The following is a 9,264-nucleotide window of genomic DNA, read 5'->3' on the forward strand; positions in this document are numbered from 1 at the left end:
TACTGTCTCCTGTTCCTCCTAATTTTTTATTTTAAAATTTATGGGGTTTGCTTGCTTTTTCTTTATTTGAAGGGGCTGCCTTTGCATGGGGGAGCGGGTCGCCTGCTTTTTTGTCTGGGCTTTATTTGTTTTGGGTGGTTATGTTTTCCCTCTTTTTTGGTGGTTCTGAGCATCACCAGTTGTTATTTTGTGAGATAGGTATTTTGTGGTGCCTTAACAGTTCCTTAGATTTCCAAACAAGTCTCCAAACCTCTGAAGGTTGGAGATTGCTGGGTTAACATACCTTAGGATTCAGGTCATTGTCATTATACCAGTTTAACTGATATAACTACCCTGGCTTATAGTCTGAAGAAGGCACAGACAATTTCCTCTTAGAGATACTCTTTCCACCCCCATAAAGGATTCATTGGAGAGATAATAATGGTTAAACCAACTGCCATCAAGCCAGTTGTCTGTGGGAAGAGCTGTGTGAAAGAAAGAACCAGCCCTGACCTAGACATTGATACCTGCTCAACTTCTGGGTCAGGTCTGGGATGCTTTGGGGGAAGGGTTGTTCTTGAGTCCTGAACATCTACATGTGAAAGCCCACATTATCTGACACTCTGCACTTTAGTCAATGTCTTGATGAAGCATGTTTGCAAGCCTCTGTGGACCTACTGATGCCACCTAGAGAACTTTTATATTAAAAAACAGTATATGAACTTCAAAGGAATAAACAAACCAGTCACTATGAAAGCCCAGCTAGATCTTATATGGGAGAACTGATATTATATATTTCCACATTGTTTTCTTTTCCTAAAAGCAAACCTTGGGCTGGATTTGCATCAGAAACATGGCACAGAAGAGGTGATTTGAACCCTCCCCCCCCACCCACCAGAGCCTCCATATCCAACTCCTTATGTAAGAAAATAACATGTAGGGAGATCCAATAGCAGATCTCCCATGTTATGTCTTATTTAGTCCTTAAGTCTATAAATTTGAATGAATTTGGGAAACTCATCAGTTTTAAAGGGGGAAATTCAGTATCTGATTCAAGCAAGCCACAATTTTCCCCATGGATCTCATTTGAGATACTCATGTATATAGAAAACACAAAACGCTGATGTGTGAGACATAATTATAATCCAGCATGTAATTCACATTTAGCATCGTAGCTGCCACGATGGTGGTGTTTTGGCATTCCTATATTCTTTTGCTTTAACCTTGTTGCCTTGGCTTATTTATCCCTGATCCTAAATCTCTGTGTGTATGTGTGTGGACACACACACACACGTGTCTGTACATGCACTGATTTCTCAGTCTACTTCGTGCATCCGGTTAAGTAGTCTCTTCCCCATGAAAGCTCATGCCACAGCAAATCAATTCATCTCCAAGTTGCCACTGCACTTTCTGCCTTTTTCGATGCTCATGGAAAGTTTGCTTTGTACCTTTGTTTCTACCTCTGTGCTCCTGACGAAACCTGTTTATGGGCTGAAGGCAAGATGTGACATTTTCTTTTCAAAGTTCAGGGCCCAGAGGAGCACAGATGACTGTTTCCCTTTCTTAGCTTGCCCAATGCACAGTTAAGCTACATGTGCTTGTCAAATGAACACAGAGGGATGCACCCTGATGTAGCCAATATTTAACTGAGGAAGCATATTGCTATTTTATTTTTATTTTATTTTTTTAAAATGTGGACCGTTGCACACAGGTCAACATGCAAACATAATCACATTTGAAACATAGATCTAGAGTTACATCCATTTGTACTTCCACCATGCCTAGAAGGTGGTATTTACTGCTCGGTGCTTAGAAAACTAAATGCCAAAAGGTTTCAAGAGCAGTGTAAACAGTCAATATAAACACAATTTGCATGTAATGACTGGATTCCTCTAACCTCAAGCGATGGGAAGATTATTTGTCAGATGCCTTTTTGTGAGAGACAAATTTCCAGAAACAAATAATTAGGTTTGTAACACTGCAGTCAGTGTGGCTTCTTATTGATTATGAAGCTAAAGCAAAGTTGCCCTCAAGGCTGTGTCAAGTGTTAACGGAATACTAGGTTTGAAAAGACAGATAAAACAATGTGAGATTTAGCCTGGTTGTTAGCCGGCTTTTATTTTGCTTGACAGAGCCTCTCTTCTTGTTAGAGTAACGAGACATGGCAATAGAGGCCTTCCTTTCAGGGCGCAGTGTGTGTCTGTGTGTGTATAATGATATAGCCAGCTGCTCCTGAAACCATTGGCCATTAATATTTCCCCATTGAATGGACTGCCTGACAAAGTTTAAATGTTGTGTTTTTAAATTCCATTGAGGCTGTATTGTTAGTGCTTGATATGATTCCTCGGAAGAAAACTTTTTATGGCGTCAAAAGGATGCAATGGAAATAACAAGAATGGGACTATACTTGGCCAAAGCAGAATTTAACAGGAGAAAAGATTGACACAGGAATCCAGACAAGGAGTAGAGAACAGGGGAAATGATTTGGAAAAGCACTGCACAGGTCAAGAGTCCATGGAATTAAGGCAGTATCTTAGGAATTAAATATAACATACAAGAAATCAGTTCTCTGAGTGCTGGTCCTTAGCTAGCCACAATGAAAATCACAAGAGGGGACGTTTTGATAGGGTTGGAGCATCTCCATGGTTTGTAGACCTTTTAAATGATACTATCTTACATTTGGCACTTCATTATATTATATTATTGGACTGGTTAAAGGTGTGTTAATCTTGACATGAACTTGTATGACAGCTCTGTATAGTGTTGTGTTATATTCTTTTAAAAAATATTCTTATTACAATCCTGAAATAAAAACATTTTCTCCCAACAAGGGGGAAACTATATCTATCTAAAAACAGCCCAGCGGGCAAGTGATGCTGACTTTTTCTAAGGGAAAACAGAGAGGTGCGAGGAAGAGATAATGGAACTTAAACATTCCATGCCACAAACATTCTGTTGCAGATCCCACTAGTTCAATACAACATCTGTTGCGATACAGTTGGGATGTGGAGTGGGATTGCTGACTCCTCATCCTGACTCAGTGGTTTTGCAAGGTCAGTTTTGAAAGTTGTTTTAAAATAACAGGAGACTGAAGTGGTAGAATTGTGGGTGGTAGTATGTCATGCTGCAGGTGGACCCTGTATTTTGAACCCTTCCCTGTGTAAAAAGCTTGCTGAATGCAGTGAACCGTGGTACCTAAACTATTTTGCTTCATGGAAGGAGAAACTAGTTTTCTAGATTTTGAAAGGTGGGAGCATTAAAAATGCAAACCTCCCCCAAACCTAATGGTGGCATCTTTATGCCATTTTAATGGAACCATGGAATGAATTGCACATCCACAATAAAGTGTGTGGTATTTGAGAACATTTGTAGAGTTATTAAGGGAAAATAAGTTTATCCCTACTGTGTTTTTAACTTTTCAAAGGGTTAATCAGACACACAAAACCAAAATACAGTGGTACCTTGGGCTACATATGCTTCAGGTTACATACGCTTCAGGTTACAGACTCTGCTAACCCAGAAATAGTACCTCGGGTTAAGAACTTTGTTTCAGGATGAGAACAGAAATCATGCTCCGGCGGCGCGGCGGCAGCAGGAGGCCCCATTAGCTAAAGTGGTGCTTCAGGTTAAGAACAGTTTCAGGTTAAGAACGGACCTCCGGAATGAGTTAAGTACTTAACCCAAGGTACCATTGTATTTCACAAATCAACAAACATTTTCATAATAATTGCTTTGCATTAGCCTTTCCTCAAAAAAGCTTTACAGTCATAGTTCCAGGAGATTAAAACTACGTTCTAATGTAGATAGAAGCAAATCTGCATTTGTAAATTAATATTAAATGTTTACAAAATGTTCACCTAAATAAGATGAGGCTTAAAATTGACTACTTTGAAAACAGTAGTAATTCAGTGCTTGAACTGTTATGATTGATTTTGACTTAATTTCGGGGGGTGCTAGAAAGTGTGATATGTTAAGGATGAATGAAACACACAGGAAGAACTCTGCTGGACCCAAGCAAAATAATCTGATGATTATTCTAAGTTCACTCGTGTCGATCATAACCTGTTCTGCAAGGGCCCAAGACATTATTCAAGGGAAATTTAGCAGTTAGGATCACATGTAATCACAGTTGGTACAGTCACCGTGCTTCCAAGTTTGAGTAACCAGATCAGCACCTGAGAGAGCTCCCAGTGAGCCAAACCTGAAGAAGTTTCTTCCCTCATTGGATAACATGGGAAGATGTTAACACAGCAAGTCCTTGGATTTTAATGGTATTTCCAGGCTATAACATTATTACTCCTCTATTCTAATTGTTCATAAATCCTACAACAAGGAGCTGGTGATATATGAGGGCTTATAATTGCAAGCAAACACTGTGCTGCTATAAGATGGTTTCCCCAAAGGCCACTTTCTGCTTGTGGAAAGACTAAAGGCCCCTTGCCTGGTTTTGTATTCTTAAGCTTTTGTGAAGGTGAGGAGAGGGGTTGTGCGCTTGGTAGCTCATCCTCTGACAATGTGGTTATGTATTTTGGCTGGGGCAGTGCAAAAGAGGGTCCCAAAGGATCCCACTTTGAGACAACACCCCAAACCTTCTGCTTGTCTGCAACATCCTCCATTCATTGTAAGAACCCAGAGCCAGGGGTCATGACACACATAAATTACTATAATTTCTCAAAATTCCATTCAGGTTAGACCCTAAATTTTGTTGCACATTCTCGGGGCTGCAGAGTATTATATATATATTCCTAAAATTGCTTCACTTTGTAATATAATTTCATCTGAAGCCACACTGCATCGTGCTTTTTGTAGTTTTGAACTTCCTTTTCCTTTTACTCTGAATGGAGCAGAGGTCACTTGGGAGTAAACATTCAATATTTTAAGTGTATCTTAAGTGCAAAAAATGTGGTGTTCTTGGGATGGACTCAAGGCAAAGGACTGAAAATATTGCAATAAATATGGCCTGCTGGTAGCTCTTAAACTGAAAATCCTAAATTACCAAAAACTTCCAGAATAAACATACAGAGTTTCCTCAAAAAACTATGGATTTCAGTAAGGCTACATGACTTTCCAGACCAGCATACTGATGTAGCCATAGTATTTGAGTATGATTTTACTGTTGATGGATTTTGGCTATAGTCGTATTATTTGAAATTTAGTTTACAATTATAATATAAATATTGTGCAGAGAGAATAACAAAATGTTGCCATATTGTTCCACAGATATTGACCTCTGGATAATGAAATGATAACTTTGGAATGGTTTCTATAGGTCCCTTACAAGAAAAAGAGAGTGAGATGTGAGTAGCATCCAGGAGCTGATTGGCAGACCTTTGTCTTTTCTGTGAGCAGACATCTATTTTATTCCTTCTCATTTAAAGATTCTAGTCATAACTTTGACTAGTAGGAGCATCACTGTGACTCAAAGCCTAATGATATTGGAGATCTTGGCTGAACTGTGGCCATCAGAGGAGGCTGTTAACAGAAGTGCTTTAAAATACTTCATCTATATTTCTTTTGTTTTAGCATCAAATGTTAAATGAACCACATCAAATAAGAACAAAATGGCACTTCTGCCCACTTAATGGGCTAACTGCAGTGCAAAGTGCCCAGGGCAGCATGCAGTTACGCTTCAAATACATCTTCACTCACTGATAAGATCCAGACCAGACTATAATGAAATTAACAGTGTATATCACTGGTCCTAGCACACATACACACTTCCTAAAGCATTAGATTAAAACAAGGGCAGTATCCAACTAAGTTCTACTTAGAGTAGACCATTGAAATTAACGTACCTACATTCATCATATCCATAGATTTCAGTGAACCTTTTCAGATAATTATTATCATGTGGGCAGGAGAGGGGGGAAGAGCTATTTTCCCTCAGGCTTACAAACAAAATGAATGCACACTATGGAAGGAGAGTGGAGGGAAAAGGTAGAGGAGAGAGATCAATGTGAAAAGATCAGAATTTCAGCAGAAAGTTAAAGTATATGCCCTGATTGGAAATAAAGTTGTATGACTGCCCCCAAAACCTTTGCAGGGACAAATAATAATAATAATAATAATAATAATAATAATAATAATAATAATACATTTATTGTCATTGTACAACCTGTGTACAATGAAATGAAATAATATTGAAAGGGGATTGTATATGACTGTCCTGATAGTATGCCTCGTGAGCACAGATAACCATGAATGCACAATAAAAAGGACACCTGGAGGGGCCCTTAATTCACATGGATACTTGTGAATAAACAGTTTGTCCAAATGTCCATGCATGTTCTGCTGTGGGCAATGGAAACCTGTCCAAATTGACCTTTGGATGTTACCACAATGCAAGTATTAATAATATATCTGTGCACAAATAAGTACTCTCAGAAACAATTTCAACCATTTGTGCCTAAGGTACTGACAAGATCCCTTTTAATATATATTGGCTTTTTGTATCTGGCAGTGAGAATGTCAGCTCCTTGGAGGCAAGGAGGGCTTGAGAGACTAAGAAAGCCGACGATTTAAACTTGAGCAATACTAAATAGCCATTGTCAACATGGACTGCAGTGAGATGGGGCAAAGAATAACAGTCTACAGATCAGAAGGCCTTTCATGTCACGATGTTCGCAGTACAGTATATTCTGTCACAAGCAAATTTGTTCCTCTCCATTCTATCTACAAAACATGTAGAAATACAACTGAAGGCTAATTCTGCTTTGATGTTCTATGAAAGCCCAATTCCTTTTTCTTCTGATGCAATATTTCTATTGATGTTTCATTAAAATGCATTAAAAATGTGATTCCCTATCACCGAAGCATTATCTACACAACTATTCATTTTTTGATGGACTAGGACTTCAAACACAAATATGGTTACACATATGTTTACAGCTAAACCTTCAACCTGAAATGCATGTCTGTCCCTCTCACTCTGGTCAGTTTTTGTACATATGGAAGTTTCAGAAGGCATTTACATATCATGAGGAGAATTATTTTCTATCCCAGGAAAATGTATTAATACATACTTTGATATGACTTCTTACGTATTTTTAAAATGCCTTCTTTATGCCTAATGCTTTACAGACCTAAGCTTCATGAGTCTGACCCAAAGATGCCATGATAGTTCAGCAATGCCTTTCAGTCTCTTTCATTCTCTCAAGAGCCATTGTGGGATTTGGGTTAGAGTGGTGGGCAAGGATCTGGACCTTGGGGCATTCATCACATCTCAGCCTAACCTAATTCACAGGATTGTTTTGAGAATAAAACGAGAAGATAGAACAACCATGCATGTTACCTTGAGCTTCTTGGAAGAATAAATTAAAAAGAAGTGACCAAAATGGTTAGATAGAAATGTAAAGGTAAAGGGACCCCTGACCATTAGGTCTAGTCGTGGATGACTCTGGGGTTGTGGTGCTCATCTTTCTTTACTGGCCAAGGGAGCCGGCGTACAGCTTCTGGGTCATGTGGTTGGCATGACTAAGCTGCTTCTGGTGAACCAGAGCAGTGCATGGGAACGCCATTTACCTCCCCGCTGGAGCAGTACCTATTTATCTACTTGCACTTTGACGTGCTTTTGAACTGCTAGGTTGGCAGGAGCTGGGACCGAACAACGGGAGCTCACCCCGTTGCAGGGATTCGAACTGCTGACCTTCTGATCGGCAAGCCCTAGGCTCTGTGGTTTAGACCACAGCGCTACCTGTGAAACATATAGAACACTAAAATAAGGACACTTATAGTCCACTACATTCTGATGGCTTGAAAAGTCTGCTCGAGTACTCTTTTCTTGAAACTCATTGTATGAGGCCTGCCTTCTAATGGACATCTCTGCATCACAGAGCAAACCAAGGCGTAGTTGGGACAAAAATGTTTGGCAGTGGAAAATCTGACTTCATGAATTTAAAGCATTTTCAGATTCTGGATGAGAGATTTTTAGTAGCAGCCAAGAATGTAACTCTGCTTACAAATGCAAGTTGTATGTTCACTAGTATGGTCATAGAAACACATTAGGTGGAATCCCGGCTAAGTTAGGTGAAGTTCCTACTGAAATCAGTAAGACTCCATGGCTAACTTGCCTGGATTCCAATGGGACCTAAATTCAGCTAATTTACTGACATCAATGGGATTTACACTCAGAAAAGTGGGCCCAGGCCTTAGTCTGGTTCCAACACAGTGATCATAATCCATGCTATTTTTCTGTAAAAAGAGGTGCCAGAACTCCTCCCTTGTTCTCTTATCATCATGGCAACGGTGCCCACCTGAGAGGTGCTGAAATTGAGTTCCAGCAAGTTCCAGCTTGATCAGAAAAGCTCTGATCATAATTATTATCATAGGTATGCCAATGATAGTGATTATGTTCAAGCAAAGAATAGTGAACAATGTCTACCAATGGCCTGAGAGCATCGGCTTTGAGTCTTGCCGGACCTGCCCCCTTCCTTGTGCTACCTTACTTATGTGGTGGACAAATTATCAAATCAGCTGTAGAACCTGCTGAAAGAGATTAGTCAAATGTTGACTTCTTTTAGAAATTAGAATTCAATTATTTGTTTGGAGGGGGAAGCATAACCATGAGATTCTCCTTTCCTCACTGCCATCTGAAAACTGTTCCTAAATATATTTTGTTGGGAGTAAAATCAGTGTTTTTTCATTATTATTTTACTTCCAAGGAATTATATGTAGGATTTGGCTGCCACCAGTACCCTGCAAGAGTCCTTGGGTAAGTGAATATATATAATGGTGCAGAAATAAACTGGCTAGCACATTTGCAAAGCTAAGCAGGGTCTGGTATGGTTTCAGTTTGGATTGGAGACTGTGTGTTGAGATTCGGGAGTTGGACTAGATGACCCTTGGATTCCCTTCTAGCTCTATGATTCAATGACTGCATATATATTCATTATAATTCTGGTTGATCCCTTATAAAGGCATAATAATAATAATAATAATATTTTATTATATTTTATTATTTATACCCCGCCCATCCCCAGCCACAAAGAATGCCATCAGGGAAACATAGGAGTTTAATTTGTTGTTGTTGCTGTTGTTGTTGTTTAAAAACTTATGCTATTTTAAAGGTCCCTGTGGTTTAACAAAGCTGCCAAAGGACCCATGCCGTTTCTAAATATTTACACATTTGTCTATAACAAAGGAAGGTGCATCTGCTATTAGCAGCAGCGTGGAGGAGGCGAGGAGTGTCAGTATCTTGTTCAATGAGTCCCAGCTGGAGACGCCAGAAAAACCCAGCTGGCTGAGTGAGTTCTTTACACATCGCGCCCCTAGTATTTATCCCTCGCC

The sequence above is a fragment of the Podarcis melisellensis genome (assembly GCF_964234715.1).
Source record: "Podarcis melisellensis genome assembly, chromosome: 5".
Classification (NCBI taxonomy): domain Eukaryota; kingdom Metazoa; phylum Chordata; class Lepidosauria; order Squamata; family Lacertidae; genus Podarcis; species Podarcis melisellensis.